This window comes from Cryptomeria japonica, chromosome 3 (genome assembly GCF_030272615.1).
Source record: "Cryptomeria japonica chromosome 3, Sugi_1.0, whole genome shotgun sequence".
Lineage (NCBI taxonomy): Eukaryota > Viridiplantae > Streptophyta > Pinopsida > Cupressales > Cupressaceae > Cryptomeria > Cryptomeria japonica.
Window position 1 is genome coordinate 468,308,673 of NC_081407.1, and position 20,129 is coordinate 468,328,801.

The following is a 20,129-nucleotide window of genomic DNA, read 5'->3' on the forward strand; positions in this document are numbered from 1 at the left end:
CAAGTAAATATCCATCCACCATCCCCCTTGCCCTTTTCCATTTGAAAGCCTCCCAAGTCATTTCACTCCTTTCTCTCAAAACCCTGGCTTCCTCTCTTTCAAGGTTCTTGATCAAGTCATCTGGCATTTTAGCCACATGTATTCCAGCCTTTAGTTTTTGTGATGCCCTGGCAGCTCTTATATATCCCTCAGGATCAAAGTTCTCTCTAGGTTCACCCAGAGTCATGCCATAGTAGTTTAATTTATTTTGAAGTAGATGGTAACTTTTTGAACTTTTAACAATAAAATCAGAAAAAACCAATAAACCTGGAACGATGGACTGTTTACCGAAATCCGTAAGATGTTTGGCACTGACAGTAGATAGTTGTCTCACAATCTCCAGGCTAGCCACCCTGTTTGGTACTGTAATTAGAAGCATGTGTGGCCTTCCTTCATACCCAAATACCTTGATTTCTGTATGATTATTGTGGCAATACCAATCACCCCAATTGTGATCAATCTGTGACTCCGGAGAGAAGTCTTTTTGCCTGAGAAATCTCTTAATTTCAGGGGACAGAGTATAATCTCTATGTTGCCCAAAGGCCGCACTAAGGGGTTTCACAAAATATTCCTGAAAGTGTCGGTACTGGTTGTTCATGAATGTCTGATCCCATGCGGAAACCCACAACTGAACTGGTTTTTTCAAACCATTCTTATCATAAGCTCTGATGCAGAAATCATCTGACCAGAAATTGATTTCTTGTCCACAGTAAAGAATAATATGCATAAATAAAGAGTACAATGAAAAATGGATATTCACAAGGTCCCCTTTTAACTTCTCCAACCCATGATTTAGGGCATCTGCAACATAAGTGGCATAATCAAATGACCTAGGGTCTTTTGATTGTAAATCAGCACACAGAACCATAACCCCAATATCCATGAGAGGATGAGCTTCTAAACCTAATACTTGAGCTGCAGCATAATATGTATACTTAAAATATGGATGGAAATGGTTGACATCAAATGGCACCTTGTCATCTTTGCCGAAGGGAACAAAGGACCCACCCACTTTCGGCCAGTGAATAGGTAATCTCCATGTCCTGTAGATGTTTTCCAAGCTAAAGAATTCCTGCGACAGTTTCTGCATATCGATTTTCTCCTCTACTTCCTAGTCTAGATCAAACACCATATCAATAGTCTATTTGTTAATCACCACCAAGGGATTTCCTCGGTAGTCGCATATGGTTTTGGTTCTTGGATTATAGCAATCTACCAGGGCTTTCATTAGTTCAACATCCACAAACACATTTGGGACTACCAATTTCCGTAAGTTTTTCTTCCATAGATTACTTATGGGCTCAGGAGCATCCCTTCTTTTGTAACTAAATAGGAACAATTCATGTCCCCTGATTTTGGTCCATATGTCTCCCAGATTTTCAAATCTATCCTCGAATCCTTCTTCTTCACTTTTGATCTTCTTAGACCTCACGCTGGATGCCAGGCACTGGTCTAGCAAATCCTGAGTCAGAGCTCTACCTTCCTTTTTCTGTCTTTTGGGTTTCTCCTCAGGATTTAATTCTTTCCCTTTTCTACTCTTTTTAGAAGAAGAAGAAGATTCCATAGCTTCAGTAAATATGAGAAATCACACTTACTTGGAGAAATGTCTAGCTCTTCAGATTGTCGTTCACGAACCTCAGCAAATTCCTCGCAATTGTCAATCTTCTGGCATCAATCTGGTTCTTATGAAGATTTGATCAGTTCGGCTGTAATTGCATGGGCAACTTGTGCACAGTTAATGTCTCTGCATCTGCAACGGCTATTCAAATGTTTAAACTTAATTGCAGATGTGACATTCTTCACTTGGGCCTTTAACTCTTTCGCGGGAAGTACAGTTCGACCAAAATGATCATAAGTCAAGTTTTCGATGAAACCCTCATCTTCGGCCGAATGTTTTGATCTTTCATCGAAAGCTCACTTTCCTCGATATCACTTTTTCGGTGAATAGCCCATGTTGAAAAACCATTTTCAAGACTCATCGAAATCATCTTTTCCTCGATGAATTTTCTTTCGATAAGTTATTCACAAGTTTCATCGAAATCATATTTCGATGAGTTCTGTTCTTCGGTGAAAGTCCATGCAAGCTCCTCGAAAGTCTTTTTCCTTCGATATCCCTTTTATCGATAAAACACCTCTGTTCTTGTTCGATATAATGTTATCGATGAGATTTGCATTTCGATGAATGCTTTATGAATTTCTTCAGCAGTTGTATTTCTTCGAAATCACTTTTTACTTTTTGCTTTTCATTTTTCGATGAAACTGGAGTATCGATGAGCGGCTTCCTTTATTTATCGACAGTGATATTCTGCCGAAAATACTTTTGCGTAGTGCTTTACACGTCATGCTCTATTTCGATGAAAGTATCCTTTCGGTGAAATTCCTTTTGAGATGCTCGATACAATATCTTGGCCGATAACCTTTTAGTTTTCAAGCCTATGGGAAGATTTTTTTTATTTCAAACATAGTGTTCAACACATACAAAATACTAGTTGCCGGTTTGGCAAAAATGAAGACTGGTAAGAATGTGTTATGCCGCTTTGCTCCCTTGTACTGGTTGAGATCTACGAACCGCTTGGGGTCGTCATGCTGCTTCAGACCGGGAAACACATTCTGCAAAATCATTAGTCTAAAGACTAGAATACAACATACTGGTTGGAACAAATACTAGTTGAGATCTAGCTCATACATATGAAGGGGTCCTTAGTACAAGTGTGTGTCCATCAATGACAATCACAACATAAACATAAAAAATGCCAACAATATCCCCCTTTGGCATTGATAGCAACACTTAGGAAAATAAAATTTTGACATCTAAGTGTTTTACAACAAAAATTTGCCATTAACAAAATTGCTCCCCCTAAGCATATACACTATCCCTTAATCAACACAATGTATAGCAATTTTGCATACAGAGCATAATCATTGATACATCAAAGCATATAGCATATATCAAAACATATATGAAAATTTCAAAAAAAACTTCTCCCTATTTGTCTTCAACATAGATAGAGTACTTCTCCCCTTGTATCAGAAGATCAAAATTTTAAAACCAAAAACAAATACTTTCTCCCCATTTGCCAACAATGACAAAGTATCCCTGAACAACCCTGTTTCCATTTGATATAAATAAAAGTTTATGACAACAATGAATAATACTTGTCAAAAACTGATTTATAGTCCTGCAAAAATTGTTTCATGGATAGCGACCAGGACTCAAGTAAAGAGGTGGCCACTTCTTTTTCTGTTTGCATCTGGTATACTTGTTCCTCCATGGCATCAATGGTGCTCAGTTCCTACGTGACTTTCAAGGCATCCAAGTTCAGATAACACTTCTGAAGAATTTGCAGACGTGGAAGTAAAACCAGTTGTAGCTCTTGCAAATCTTTAGATCGTGTATTGATCTCTTGCTCTATTTTGGCTGACTGGATTTGGAACTGGTGAACGGTTTGCCCATATGTTGCAAAGGAATCATAAGGTGTCTTAAATGTGCCCAAGTAGGACTGTAAGTCCATTTGAAGCTTTTGCTTCTTGGCTAGCACATCATCGCAGAACAGATGAGGTTGACAGGTTTTTCTTAGTAGTAAGTTTCCCTCATCCAAGGCATTCCTTATGTCCTTTTGGTCTTTTAGCAGTTCAGTCCTAAGCTCATTCATCTTTTTCACCAGAGCAATGTTAAGAGCCTTTTGGTGCTCTTTCTTAACATTGGCCTCAGCTGCTTCTTCCAGGCTCTGCACTTGATCATCCATTACAATATATAGTAGTTTGAGCTGTGCTAGTGATGATTTAGTGTCAGGAAGATTAGTACCGGGGATTAAACCAATAAGGGTGTCTATAGCCACCTAAATTATGTCCTATTCCTTTTTCCTGTGAATGAGCTCAAGGTACTCTTGAGCAACCTTGTTGCTTTACATAATCTCTGACTCACTTGCAGATTGGAGATCGATAGGACTGGAGATATCAGCTAGTTTGGCTTGACTCCCGGTTGCCTTTGGAGTCTCCATCTGAGTGCTCTCCATTGCTTTCGCTGCCTTGTCTACTTCTGCCTTCTTCCTTTTCTCTGCTTCTTTCTTCTGTTCTTGTTCCCTATCTTCTTCTTCTTTCTTTTTCCTGTCTTCTTCTTTCCTCTCTCTCTTCTTTCTCTTTCTCTTCTTTCTCTTTCTCTTCCCTCTTTTTCTTTTCTTCCTCTTCCATCTTCTTCTTGTCTTCCTCTTCTTTCTTCCTCTTTTCTTCCTCTTCCTTCTCCTTCTTTTCTTTCTCTTCTTTCTTCCTCTTTTCTTCCTCTTCCTTCTTCTTCTTTTCTTCCTCTTCTTTCTTCCTCTTTTCTTCCTTGTCCTCTTCTTCTTTCTTCTTCCTTTCCTCTTCTTCTTTCTTCTTCCTTTCCTCTTCTTTCTTCTTCTCCTCTTCATCTTTTCGTTTCTCCTCCTCCTCTTTTCTTTTCTCTTCCTCTTTTCTCCTTTTCTCATCTTCATCCCTCTTCTTCTTCTCTTCCTATTCTTGAGCCGCTTCCTATGAGTCCTTAGCCTGCTCACCACCCTATTCGGCTTGTTGCCCCTGTTCTATTCCCTCAGAAGGTATGTCCTGAGTGACATCTTCTACATCTAGGGCATCGACATCGATAGGGTCGATTGGTTCTTCAACCAGGTTTCCTTCCTCATCAAAAACTTCATTTGGTTTGGATACAGCTGGTCCTTTTTCTGCTTGGAGGTTGGCCATTTTTGCTTTGTGAGAGTTGATAGCATAATCCATATGCTGATGAGTATCTTTTTCAACATCATCAATTCTCCCCTCCAACAACCAGGGTCTTCTTCTCCTTATGAAGAAGAGACCTTTATTTTGATCTAGGACATCAAATAATTCTGAATTTGAGAGGTCAGGAAAGTACTGTGCAAAGAATTTCTCCCTAATCTCCTATTCTTTTTCAATGGAAATGTGTCATTTATTATCTAATGCTTTAAATAAAGAATCCGGTGTTTGATATTTAATCTCTGATGGCGATCGGTCATTTTTACACAAATAAATGATGATTTCCTGTAATACCTCTTCCTTTTCCTCATCACTAAAATCATCATAATAATCTATTAAATCATGAAGAAATTTTCTCCTAATATTCTTAACTGTCCTTTGAAAATGTGTCAAAGGTTTGTATGAGGAGATGTCAATATTTACCGGTGCGGATGTTGCCAGTTCATTCTTCTTCATTTTCTTTGTCTGTCTGGCCTTCTTTGGCTTTTCATCAGACTCGGTTTCTTCAGAGTCCAGTTCATTTGTCTTTGTCTTCCTTTTTCTTTCAAAGACTTTTGCCGGTGTTACCTCCGGTTGCTTCTTTGCTGGTGACCGCTTGGTCACTCTTGGAGTTGCAGTGGTAGTCGGTGTCGATGCTGCAGGCACTGCTTTGGCTTTCTTCGCTGCCGGTTCTTTTCCTTTCTTAACCGATGGTTCTTCAACCGATGCAATCCTCTCCAAGTAGGTTCCGGTCCTTTTAGCCTTTCAATCAAGAGGTGAGGCAATAAGGGTTGAGGCATACCCTTCCAACATATCATACATAACTTCATAGCGCATTGGCTCCACTTCCTCCATTCTAGGCTCAACAGCCTCCATTAAGCATTTGTCCACCTGAATGGTGAAACAGATGTCATCTTCGTATTTCTTTACTATATCACTTGAGATTCTTACCCTTTGACTCATCTTTCTTCTGAACTCATCAAAATATTTGTTTAGTACTTCAGAGTAACTGGTTCCAATGGCTTGTATGCTTTCCTTGATCTGCTTGGTTACCGGTTGGTCAGGAGACCACTGGACATCTCCTACTCCAGGAAAGTAGCCTTGGAAATAGAAGAAAAACCCTATCAGTAGATGTCCAAACTTAAACCTCAGTGCATTGTCCTATTTGATCACCTTTAGATTCAACAGGAGTTGCCTCTGCATACCGGTGCATAAGTCAAAAGATGCATCCTCTTTAATCATCCGATAAGCAGCATTTACCGCTGCATCAGATACATAATTAATCATGTTGGCTGAAAATGTTCTGTAGCCTATCACCATGCAAGTGTATTTCACTAGATCATCCTTGATAGGATTAACTGTCATACCCTGTGAGTCACTTGTTGAACCAGTGAGCTTGGCCATTTCGGTTTTGCTTACCATTCTTAGGGCTGACACTTCCCCTGTGTTGCAAAAACCGGTGACTACATGAATTGCCTGAGGCGTGATATCATGCATCCTCTCTAGGTACATCTTGTCACCGTGGACTCTACTCAAAATGACACTGATGTGATCCTTCGTAAAATCTTCTAGAAAGTATACTGCATTATGGAGTTTCTTCTTCTCTAAGATACTAAACTTTGGTTTGATCTTTTTGTCCTTGCCGCAAAATAAACCTAACTGGGTGTGAATAGCTAAAGACCCTAGGTCTTCTATTTTACAATCAATATAATCAGAAATTCCTTCTTCAACTATGACTCTAGTCGAAACTTGTGATAAGGCATTATATTTGGACTTCCTCTAAATAAAACTTTCCAACTCAATGGATGTACTCGAACTGGTATGAGAAGCGGAAGCCATTGTTGAGTATTTTCAAGAACATGAAAAATACCTTTACAACGCAAATTTAGGGCTTCCTAATTCTGCTTCACTTCACTCTTCATCGGTTTCCAAATCACCACTTTGTGTTCTCCACGACCGCTTGCAAACTGGATTTGAATCTCCTTCACGAGTTATCAATTTCTTGAAATCTTAGCTCAAATCGCCTTTTCTTCGCTCTGCACTTGAAAACTTTTCTTTGCTTCAAAAATAGATAGTGAGAAATGATTTGAAATATGCTTTTATACATGTCTCTCACTTACTGCCATTAATGCTCCTCCATTAGGGCAAAAACCCTAATTTGCCTCTTTTATCATTTCCGGTCTTCTGTCGAGCGACAAGTATCACATACCAGTTAAGGTCTTTTACCGGTGTAACCAGGGGTTCACAATTATTTCGCCGTTTGCTCCCCCTAAGACTCTTTGGAGCTTAGTTTGCCGGTTCTGATATTTCCACACTAGGTGTAGAAACCGGTTCCTCTTCCAACATTGTTGGTTTCTTCCTCCAGGTTTTGTTCATGTCTGCTTGAAATTTTTCAACATCAACTTCTCCTTTCTGAGCGATCAGTATATCATCAGATATACTCTTTCTGCTTCTGTAGAATCTTGCAATGTGACCCGGTTTTTTCAGTGATAGCAAACCAATCCAGGTGCTCTCCAAGGTCCATTGTTCATATTTCCATTCTTCCTTCTGCATGTAGCCATAGTGTGTCCATGTCCATGACAAATCCAACACTTTTCTCTCCATCCAGTTGCCGGTTGATAATCGTTGTTGCTTGACTGATAATTGTAAGCATTGAACCAGTTAGGGTTCTGGTTTACAAAAGATTCCAGACCAGCTCCTTGGGTCCTCTGAGGATATCTTTTGGTATTGTTCATGATAGACCTACATTCAGATGTGCTATGCCCAAACTTGTTGCATGCATAACAATGACCATTGAACTTACTGGATCTAGGTACATTGTTGATAAAATATGGAAAATTATTGTAGGCTTTGCTCCTACATACATTGGCAATGTGTCCTTCTTTAAGACAGTTAAAGCAAACAGGTTTGAATTTTTGCTTACCTTTTCCTTTGAGTGTCGGTTGCTTCTTTGATGCTTCAACCTTTGTTCTTGAGGATTCTCCTTCCTCAAGTCCAGAGAAACCAAGACCATTGGTATTCTTTGCCGGTCTAGATGACTCAAGCTTTTGCTCTAGCTTGACAGTACTTTTGCCAAACTTAGCAAGTATTTCCTTTGACTCAGAGAGTTCTTTGGAAATAGCAGTATTTGTCTCCATTAGACTTGCATTTTCAGAGATGGCTATGTTCAGTTCACCTTGCATGTCTTCCTTTTCCATCCTGCTCTCATGAAGGCGAGCAGTCAGTGCACTAATCTCTTGTTTCAACTTGGAGATCTCATGATCTCTATCCTTTATCCAATCTTCAACTTTCCTATGATTCTCAAGCTCTTGACTAAATTGGATAGTCAGTCCTTCCAACTCCTTTCTCAGATTGGAGTTTGAATCATTCAGCTTATTTACTTCTGCAATCATGGCTTCCATATTAGCTTCATCTTCAGAACTACTTTCAGATAGCTCCATCATCTTTTCTGCATGTTCTCTCCTTTTTGCTTGAGATGCCTTGTATTTGACCATAAGATCATCATTGGCTTGCTCAGACTTAGTGAGTCATTGAGTAAGTTCCCTCAAAGTGTATTCCCCCATATCTCTTTCCAAGTGGTTAAAATTATAGAAAGGTAGGCTTTGATACCAATTGATGAATACTAAGAGGGGGGGTGAATTAGTATGCCAAAAATCTTTGTACTTAGACACTTACACAGTCTGAATATAAACTGGTAAAACAGCCTAACAAACAGACCGGTTATCACACATGCAAACCAAAATGCAAGTAAAGCATTCACCCAAAAAAGCAATACAACCATAACACAAGATATTTGACGTGGAAACCCAACTAGGAAAAACCACGGTGAGATGGAACTCACAAGTCACTATTTGCAGAATAGAAACCAGACTGGTTAAGGTCTTACAATGTTCTTCACCAGAATAGATCCTGTTAGGAATCTCAATCTCTATTAGGAGATAAGTCTGATTAAAGACTACCTTGTTAGAGGATTTCAGATTCACAGAAGTGAACCACCTTGTTAGAGGATTTTACAAAGGCTTTGAGGCCTACCCGGTTAAGGGCTACAGACTTGTCAAAGATGTGAGTAATCAACAAGTGTTTGATCTATCTTATAGCACAGATTGCTTGATTAGATCTAGTATAGTTCACTGCTAATTCACTCTAGCATTACTTCGGTCTTCTCTATCTCTTTCTATTTACAACTCGATCTTCTCAAATAAGATCACTCTTCAACAACTCAACTTCCACCTTAAACCCTAGTCACAACATAAACCCATTCAACAACAGCAACAACAACTCAAAACCCTAGACATGATGTCCTTTTAAAGGAATTTGATTTCATGTCGGTCCAATAGGCTTACATTACAATTTCCTAGGTTCAATGAATCTATACATACTCAGTAACACGACACAAAAGGCACCGTCAGTGTGTCGACATCGTCAATCAATCAGTGGGTTGGTAACTCATCACAAAATGTCGGTTGGTAACTCATCACAGAGTATTGCCGGTTCATACAAAATACCAGTTGTTGGTTTGGCAAAAATGAACAGGTAAGAATGTGTTATGCCGCTTTGCTCCCTTGTACCGGTTGAGATCTATGAACCACTTGGGGTCGTCATGCCGCTTCAGACTGGGAAACACATTCTACAAAATCATTAGTCTAAAGACTAGAATACAACATACCGGTTGAGCTCTAGCTCATACATATGAAGGGGTCCTTAGTACAAGTGTGTGTCCATCAATGACAATCACAACATAAACATCAAAAATGCCAACACTATCCCCTCTACATTTCATAGGCAAGTTAAATTCATTTACAACAATAAGACATATACCTTGCTAGGTGATACTAATCTCCAAGCTTGTTTACAAACATCAACATCCAAATCCTCTTTAACTGGCTCTTCCCCGACTATCTTAGATGATTCTTCCAAAACCTCTTCTCCTATTAGTGTGTATATCTCCTACCTCTAGTTCATCTCCTAATGATTCCTTAAGTGAACCTAAGATTATTGAGTAAGAGCCTTCCCAAACCAATTCCACTACTGAAGATGTCTTCTCTCCAAAAAATATTCTTGCAAAAGATGATTGGGGATCCCTTGACTTTAATCCTACTTTCATAGGAGAATATAAAATTCCCCCTAGAGAACCCAAGGTTGAAAGGAAGAAAGAAGAAGAAGAACCTAAAAACCAATCCACTTTACCTGGGCCATTGAGTAATAACTTTGTGGTGGCTTCTCAAACTTCGTCTCCCTTGGTTTTTGATTTAGAGGATTTTGACCCCTTACTATTGGCATTTTTGATGATTATGTTGTGATTGTCATTGATGTAAACACACTTGCTATGAGATCACTTTTTGTATGTATGAGTTATGCTCAACTAGTATTTGTTTCAAACCGATATTATGTTATAGTCTTTAGACCATCGATGTCTTGCAGAAAGCGTTTACCGATCTCAAGCGGCATGAGGACCTCAAGCGATTCGAGGATCTCAAGCGGCAGTTATCATTTTCCCAGTCTTAATTTTTGTCAACCGGTAATCTGTTAAACCAGTATTACTCTGAGTTACCAACCGACAATCGGTAAAGTTGTATAAATTGGTAATACTCTATGATGAGTTACCAACTGATATATCTTTGTGATGAGTTACCATCCACCGACACTTTGACGGTGATTTTATGTCGTGTTACCAAATGTGTCTAGATACAATGAACCTAGGAACTTGCAATGTAATCCTATTGGACTGACATGAAATCAGATTCCTTTTAAGGACATCATTTCTAGGGTTTCAATATGTGTGAGTAGCTGTTAGGGTTTGAAGTGGTTGATGAGTTCTTGTATGTGCGATCTTAAAAAAGAGATCAAGTCTATGTACTGTAACAGAGTATAGATTTACTGAAGACTGAAGTAATGCTGAAATACATTAGCAATGAGCTATCATGGATCTAACCAAGTAGGATGTGCTATTTGCTAGATCATTCACTTGTTCATTACTCACATCTTTGAAAAGTTAGAAACCCTTAATCGGGTAGGCCCAAAAAAGCCTTTGTAAATCCTCTAACAAGGTGATTCAGATCTGTGGATCTAAAATCCTCTCACAAGGTAGTCTTTAATCAAATTTATCTCCTAACAGAGATTGAGATTCCTAAAAGGATTTGTTTTGGTAAAGAACATTGTATGACCTTAACCGGTCTGACCTTGACCGGTTTGGTTACTATTCTGGAGATAGTTACTTATTAGTTTCATCTCACCATGGTTTTTCCCATTTTGGTTTCCACGTCAAAATCTCTTGTCTTATGGTGATTGTGCTTCTATGGGTGAATGCCTTACTTGTTGTTTGGTTTGCATTTGTGTTAACCGATTTGTTAGTTAAACTGTTATACCAGTTTACCGCTAGACTGATAAAGTGTTTGAGTACAGAAATTTTTGGTATACTAATTCACCCCTTCCTCTTAGTATTCACCAATTGGTATCAGAGCCAACCTTTCTATAAGTCTAACCACTTGGAAAGAGATATGGGGGAATACACTATGAGGGAACTTACTCATTGGCTCACTTAGATCGAGCAAGCCTATGATGAACTTAAAGTCAAATATAAGGCCTCTCAGGCAAAAAGAAGAGAGCATGCTGAAAAAATGATGGAGCTAATTGAAAACAGTTCTTCTGATGAAGCAGACATGGAAGCCCTAGTTCAAGAAATTGAAAAATTGAATGAGTCCAATGCCAACCTAAGAAGGGAACTTGAAGGACTAACTATCAGAATGTGTCAAGAGCTTGAGAACTGGAGGAAAGCTGAAGATCTGGTAAAAGACAAAGATCATGAGATCTCCAAGCTGAAGCAAGAGATCAGTGCACTTACCGCTCATCTTCTTGAAAATAAAATGGAAAAGGAAGGAATGCAAAGTGAACTACACATGGTTGTTTCTGAGAATGCAATCTTGAAGGAATCCAATGCTGCTATTACCAAAGAACTTACTGAGTCAAAGGAAATACTTGCCAAATTCAATAAGAACACTGTCAAGCTAGAGCAGAAGCTTGAGTCAACTAAACCGGTAAAGAATACCAATGGACTTGGTTTCTCTGAATATGAGGAAGGTGAGACCTCTGGAACAAAAGGTGGAGCATCAAAGAAATAACTGGCACCAAAGGATAAAGGTAAGCAAAAGTTCAAACCTGTTTGCTTTAATTGTCTCAAGGAAGGACACACTGCTAATGTATGTAGAAGTAAGGCTTACAATAACTTTCCTTATTTTCTAAATGATAAGCCTAGACCCAATAGATTCAATGGTAATTGTTATGCATGCAACAAGTTTGGGCATAGAGCATTTGAATGTAGGTCTATCATGCACAACACCAAAAGGTATCCTCAAAGGAGTAAAGGAGCTTTTTCTGAACCTTCTGGGAACCGGAACCCAAACCGGTTTAATACCTATAATTATCAGTCAGGAAGCAGTGGCTATCAAGCGGCAATTGGATGGAGAGCAACCTGTTTGATCTATCATGGTAATGGTCAGACTGCTGCAACATGCAGAAGGAAGAATGGAAACATGAACAATGGACCTTGGAGAGCACCTGGAATGATTTGCTATCATTGTAACAAACCGGATCATACAACAAGATTGTGCAGAACGAGAAAGAATATATCGGATGATATACCAATAACTCTGAAAGGAAAGATAGATGTTGAAACCGTTCAAATGGATATGAAGAAAACCTAGAAGAAGAAGCTAGAAGAAGTGATTCAAGAAGAACTGGTTTCTGCACCTAGTGTGGAAGTCACTGATCCAGAAAACTAAGCATCAAAAAAGCTTAGGGGGAGAAAACGGTGAAATATCTTGAACCCCGGGTTTAAACCAGTAAAAGACCCTAACTGGTAAGTGATACCTGTCAACTGGCAGAAGACCGGAAATGGTAAGAGGCAAATTAGGGTTTACGCCCTAATAGTGGAGCATTTATTATGGTAGGTGGAGAACTTGTTTAAAAGGATTTTTCAAGTCATTTTTCACTTACCAGTTCTCGAGCGAAGAAGTTTTTTTTAAGCACTGAGTGACGAAAAGTGATTTGGATTGCGATTCGAAGAATTCTCAAAATCTTTAAGAAGAATCAGAAGTGAATATCAACAGGTCAAGTGTAGAGCACAAAGTGGTATTTCAGCAACCAAAGGAGTGAGTGGCGAAGTGCAATTTGCAAGCCCTAAATTTTGAATTACGAAGGTATTTCTCAAAATCTCTCTGTTTATCATGGCTTCCGTATCACACTCTAGCCCTAGTGCACTTGTTGATCCAGTAGACTTCATTTAATGGAAGGCAAAATACAATGCCCTATCTTAGATACCTGCTGGTGTTATACTAGAGGAAGGCATTTCTGATTGCATTGACTACAAGATTGAAGACTTAGGATCTCTTGTAATCCATTCCCAGTTGAGTTTGTTCTACGGGAAGGACAAGAAGATTAAACCAAAATTTAGCATCTTGGAAAAGAAGAAGCTTCACAATGCAGTCTATTTCCTTGAAGATTTTTCAAATTATCACATCCGCATCATTCTGAGCAGAGTGGATGGTGATAAACTATACTTAGAGCGGATGCATGATATCACACCGGAAGCGATTCATGCCATCACCAATTTCTATAACGTCGGTGAAGTACCAACCCTAAGGAAGATCAACAAGACAGAAATGACCAAGCTCACTGTTTCTGTGAGTGACTCACGAGAAATGACTGTCAATTCTATCAAGGATGATCTGGTCAAATATGCATGTATGGTGATAGGATATCGGACGTTCCATGCTAGCAGAATCAACTCTGTCTTTGTTGTAGCGGTAAATGTTGCCTACCAGATGATCATGGAAGATGCATCATTTGACTTATGCACTTGTATGCAAAGGCAACTTCTGCTAAACCTAAAGTTGATTAAATAGGACAATGCCTTGAGATTTAAGTTTGGACAACTATTGGTTGGGTTGTTCTTCTACTTCCAAGGTTACTTCTCAGGAGCCGAAGATATTCAGTGGTCTGTCGACCAACCGGTTACAAAGCAAATCAAGGAAAGCCTTCAAGCGGTTGGAACTGGTTATCCAGAAGTTCTGAACAAATACTTTGATGAGTTCAGACGCAAAATGAGCCAAAGAGTGAGAATATCAGGCGATATTGTCAAGAAATATGAAGATGACATCAGCTTCACCATCGGAGTTGATGAGTGCATAATGGAGGTGGTTGAGCTAGACAAGAAGAAGTGGAGCCAATGGGATATGAGGTAATGTATGACATGCTAGATGGGTATGCCTCTACCCTAATCACCTCACCCCTTGATCCAAAGGCAAAGAGAACTGGCACCTATTTGGAAAGGGTTACACTAGTTGAAGAACCATCAGTAAAGAAGGGAAAGGCAGTGCATTCAGTATCAGCACCGGTTACCACAACAAGTCCCAAAGTGACCAAGTGGTCACCAGCAAAGAAGAAACTGGAAGCTGCACTCACCAAAGTCTTTGAGAGAAAGCGGAAGACAAAAGACACCACACTAGACTCAGAGGACATTGTGTCTAAAGAACATCCTAAGAAGACTAGGCAAATGAGGAAAAAGACAAAGAGTGAACCGACAACATCTGCACTGGTAAATATTGATATTTCCTCCTACAAACCTTTGACACATTGTCAAAGAACTATTAAAAACATTAGAAGAAAAGTACTTGGTGATTTGAAAGAGTTCTTTGATGATTTTAATGATGATGAAAAGAAGGAAGTTGAACATGAAGTTATCAATTATTTATGTATTAATTTCCGATGGCCATCAGAAATTAAATCTGAGACACCTGTTTCTTTGTATAGTTCTTTAAATTACAAGTGGCACATTGCCATAGAAAAGGACCAAGAAATAAGGGAGGAAGTATTTGCACAATACTTTCCTAATGTGCCTAAAATAGAACTTTATGAAGTAGTGGAAAGATATAAGGGCCTCTTCTTCATGAGAAGAAGGAGACTCTTGTTGCAAGAAGGAAAAGTTCTTGTAGTGGTAAAAGATACCACTCTCATGCCCAAGCCGCTTTAAGGTTGCATCAAGTGGCTGAAGCCAATAGGAAAGTTGAGCAAGAACCGGAAACCAATAAACCGGATGAGGTATATGATAGTAAAGGAGAACAGGTCATTGATCAAATGGATCCTATTGATGTTGATGCCTTGAATGGTGAAAATGTCACTCTGGATACACCATCAGTAGCGGCAGGATAGGAAAAATAGGATAAAGAAAAGGCTACCAAGGAGCAAGCAGAAAAAGAGAAGAAGCAACAGGAAGTTGAAAAGAAGAAACAGGCAGAAGAAGAGAAAAAGAGAAAAGAGGAAAAGAAAAGAAAGGAAGAGGAGAAGAAGAAACAAGAGGAAGAGAAGAAGAAGAAGGAAGAAGAACAGAAAGAAGAAGAGAAACGATAGGAAGAAGAAAAGAGAAAGGAAGAGGAGAAGAGGAAGCAGGAAGAGGAGAAAAAGAAGTAGGAAGAGGAGAAGAAGAAGAAGAAGGATGAAGAAGAAAAGGAGTGGAAAGAAGAAGAGAAGAAGAAGGAAGAAGAGAAGAAGAAGGAAGAAGAGAAAAGAAAGCAAGAAGCAGAGGAGAAAAAGAAGCCAGAAGAAGATAAGTTAAGAGCCAAAGAGAAGGAGGAAGCGACATAGAGCACACAGGTGGAGACCCTAAAGGAAACCGTGTCATGCCCAAACTTTAGGGCACAAAAACGGAACAACAAAAATTTTTTTTTGACATCATGAACTCGCAACATATTCTATAATATAATAACTTTATTAAAGTTTTGCCTTATCTAGGATGTAAATAAACTTACTTCTAAGGTTGGGTAAATTAACCAACTCGAGCGAGCGACTTGTTGGGAGGGGATTAATTAGCATCGCGGATTAGTTAGCTAGCTCAATTACTTAAGACAAGTTGTCGCTAATTAAATCAAGGGATAATTGATTATCTTATTGTATTATATCATTCCCAATCCATATAAGGATAATGTTATCAAATAAATTGATGCACACGCGAATTTACTATTTATATCCCACCGATATCGTTTAAATTTTTATAACACCATTTGCCCTCTAAAACCGGGATTAGGCTAAAGCCAATTCTAATTTTTCTCACCTCTTAATTTTGGTGATTTAATTATTTCGGCCCAAATCGGTCAGCTAATGGTTCTTAAAATTTATTTACAATTTCCCTTTTTGAATTTTTTTTCCAATATACATTACAACCTAATGTCCACAATTAAATTGAAGATAACCTATTGACTAATTAAACAAATTAATTTGATTTAGGTTATAGCTTATCCAACTATATTAACTCTTCCTTTCTTAAATCCCTCTAGGATTAATTTAATTTCATTTCTCTATAGATTATAAGCACATATGAACTCAATTAATCCTAATTATTAATTAAAGTTAATTTATTAAAAACTTCCATTTAAAACTCCCGTTTCTAATTTTAAATTTCCCATTTAAATAAGGAAATCCTTTATTTAAAAATGCTAACCCTAATTATAAACTAAAATCTAATTTTAAAACTCCAAATCTAAATCTCCCTTATATATATATATATATATATATATATATATATATATATATAATTCTTAAAATGCTAACCCTAACCTGAAATTGGGATTAGGGTTGCATTTCTATATCTTTCAACTTAGTTTTATTTTCTTATTATTTTATACCCTAACCCGAAATGGGTTAGGGTTTATTATATTACTATTTTTTTGTGTGCGTTGAGAGTGATTGCAGGTACGGCGGAGGGTTTCGAAGTGGGGAGAGGCGGAGGAAGTGCGCGGGTTTCCCCCGGGCGCCGCTGTGCGTACACACAGTGGCGGCAGCACCGCCCACTGTGTGCACACACAGTGGCGGACGGTGTAACCCGCCGCCCACTGTGTATACACACAGTGGCGGGCGCCGCCCGCTCCACTGTGTTTGCACACAGTGCGGTGCCCTTCGGCGCCGCCCACTGTGTGTAAGCACAGTGGCGCGTGCGTTGCCCTTCGGCGCCGCCCGCTCCACTGTGGTTGCACACAGTGCGGTGGCCTTCGGTGCCGCCCACTGTGTGTAAACACAGTGGCGCGTGTGGTGCCCCTCGGTGCCGCAATTTTTCCAATGAGTTTTTTTTTTTTTTTTTATATTATTCAATAATTTCGCTTTCTTTTTTTTTTATATAATGTGCTCCCTTTTTTTTTTAAATATCAAATATATATATATATATAAATATATATATATATAAATATATATATATATAAATATATATATATATATATATATATATATATATATATATATATATATATATATATATATATGGTGCACATAATTGTATATGTATAGGTAAATATATATATATATATATATATTTGTATATATATATATATTTGTATATATATATTTATATATACATATAAACACTGCTATGGTCAGATCACATACATATTCTGATGCAGGGGTATATATATATATGTATATATATATATATACCCGATAGGGTTAGGAAGTATATTTCGAGTTATTTTTAACACAGTAGCATGCAATGTTATATATATCTTTTTGTAACAGGGATGCACAAGTTCAAATATGTTTCTTTTTCTTTGTTCTTGCAAGGATATACACATATAGAAAGTTATATATATATATTCATATATATATATAGGTATATATTTTTCAATATATATACTTATATATTTATAGATATATATATAATAAAACGTTAAGACAATAGGGTTGGGAGCCCTTATATTTTATTTTTTTTGAAGTTCTAACATCTAAGCATACAGGCCTTAGTCTATTAACAACAATAACCAGATTCATATATGTTTATATTTTTCTGTTTCACAACTTGCAGGAGTGAGTTAGAAACTAGTACATTTACTGATTTTAGATTTCCATTTTCTAGGTGTAATTTACCCTAATATACAGCTTTCACTAATATATCTTTTTTTTTTTTACAATAGCTATGCAACATGCTCCTACAAAAATGAGTAAATACTAGATCTTTTTTTTTGCTATGCCTAAACAGAGTTCAGAGAAATAAAACAACAATAATTAAACTGTGCAAGTAAATACTGAAAACCCATTGCATTCCTTTCTTCTCTTTTTTTTTTCCTTTATTTTATATGCAGAAATAAACAAGATAACAGAATCCATTCTGAGACAGAATTTTGATTTAGTATACAACAACCTAATTAGAATTTAAATAAATTTACTTTGCATATAGAGTATTTAATTACAGTGGCTCATACTTAAAATGGGTGTAATAATCCAACCAGTCTCTCATACTTAATGATGAGGACTTGAATTAAAAGAACACATTTCTTAAAACAAAAATAAAGAATCAGCTTAAGCCCTTTATTTACATTGTTTTCCTTTGTTTTGCAACAATTCATAATTTACATTTTTACTTTTCTGCATTTAAATAGTAATCTGAAACTGAATGAAATCTGCAACCAAATAATCTGCAACTCCTAGATCCCTTTTTTTTTTTCAAGCAACCTGCAAGTAAAATTTAGGACTGTGACCATGGGATGCTCACCTCCCAGCCTAGGCTTACCAGAAGCCACCCCTGAGCTAGGAGAATCAAGACCTAGATGGGGTTACAACCAAGCAATACAACACAACAATAAGGCAAACACACAAACATACACTTTCCCATCCCAAGCTACACTATCACCACATTTGTGGTGATCAATCTACGGGTGGAAGTGGACCAAGTACCATTGGGGAGACTGCAGCCAAAATATAACACAAGCCACCTCATGGCAACACAAAATACTCAACAGAATTCATCCCACACAACTTATGCCCCCCAAAGGCTCAAGGCCATTTCTCTCCCCTTATGACCCCCAAATGCATACACAAGGCTATGCAGCAAGGGTCACAAAGGACACCCTTGAGATCACTCTCCTTAAGGAGAGCCTCTCACCCAAGGTTGTCATGCTTCTTCCACCCCAAGATCATCCTACTCTCCCAAGAGTAAGAGATCTTGGACACTCCCAAAAAACAAGAACACAAACAAAAAACAAACATAGAATGAAACTACACATTATTTTCTTCAACAACAATTTAAATAAACACTTTCTTTACAAGCATTTCTTTCCTTCAACAAAACAACATAACTAACATAACCAACATAAACAAGAGGAGATAAAAACCAACCTTACCCTGCCAATAGGTATGCTAAATTTAGTTGGAGATGAGCTGCCCAATCCACACAACTTTCTGCAATTCTTTGGCCCCCAAATTCCTCTATTCCTAAAACTGGTTTCCTGTTTTTTTTTTCTCCCAAGTTTTTCCAAAAATCTCCAAGGATGGAGAGTGGGTGATTAGCTCACTAAGCTTCCATTCTTAGCCTAAGAAGGCCTCTCTCACTCCTTCCAACCTCTTGGATAGAGTGAGAGATCCCCCATTAGGTTGGTCTTCCCTAGGTCTTACACACTCCCTAACCTAGGTGTCTAGAGAAGGGAAATGAAATGGGGAAGAGGGATTACTATCTCCAAGAAGGTTATCCTACCAAGGATGGCACTCCTATAGATGGAATTCGTCCATCTTGGGAAAACCACTTTTTTGGGTGGTTAAACAAGTCCTAAGGGAAAGACACATGGCCAATTTTGGCCTTCACCCATAGGTACCCCATGAGGCCTAATAGAAAAGCTCTAAAATTGACTCTAGGAGTTGATTTGACCTTCAGAAAGTCCACCTGAAGTTAACCTACGGGTCAACTCTGAGTTGACCTTCCTTGTGGCTCACTAACCTAGATTTCTTGGTTCCTTCAAGGATAATTAGGAGATATAACAATTAACAAAAATAAAACTTTCCAAAAAGGTGACAAGACAATTTGCCAACACAACATACTACATAGGTGTCAAGTGACACTTCAACATAATTCCACATCACAATTACATACATGGCAATTGTCCCTAAAACAATTTAAACAATTCAATAATTACAATTTACACTCATGCAACATTTTACATTTACGAATAAATTACAATACATACGGGGTGTTGTCTCTCCAAATAGACAACCCCTAGTTTTACTAACGCACATAGGCCTAGGCTTGATTCTCCCTAATATTTCCATGGTCACATGGATAATTTCCTGCACATCTCAATTTAAACATTAGTACTTCCCAAATAGCCTCATATAATATATAACACAAAATCAGAATACAATACATTCATTCTGCAAGGACTTGACATTATAAAATACGATTTGTCACAAATCAAAGAAATTTCATCATAATCCTCAAAATTTGATCCATCTACAAGATATGCGAACATTTTTCTATAATTATAACAAATCCTGAAATTCAGATAATAACTTGCATCATCACAATATTACCCTAATCTAGAATCATATAATATTCTATAATC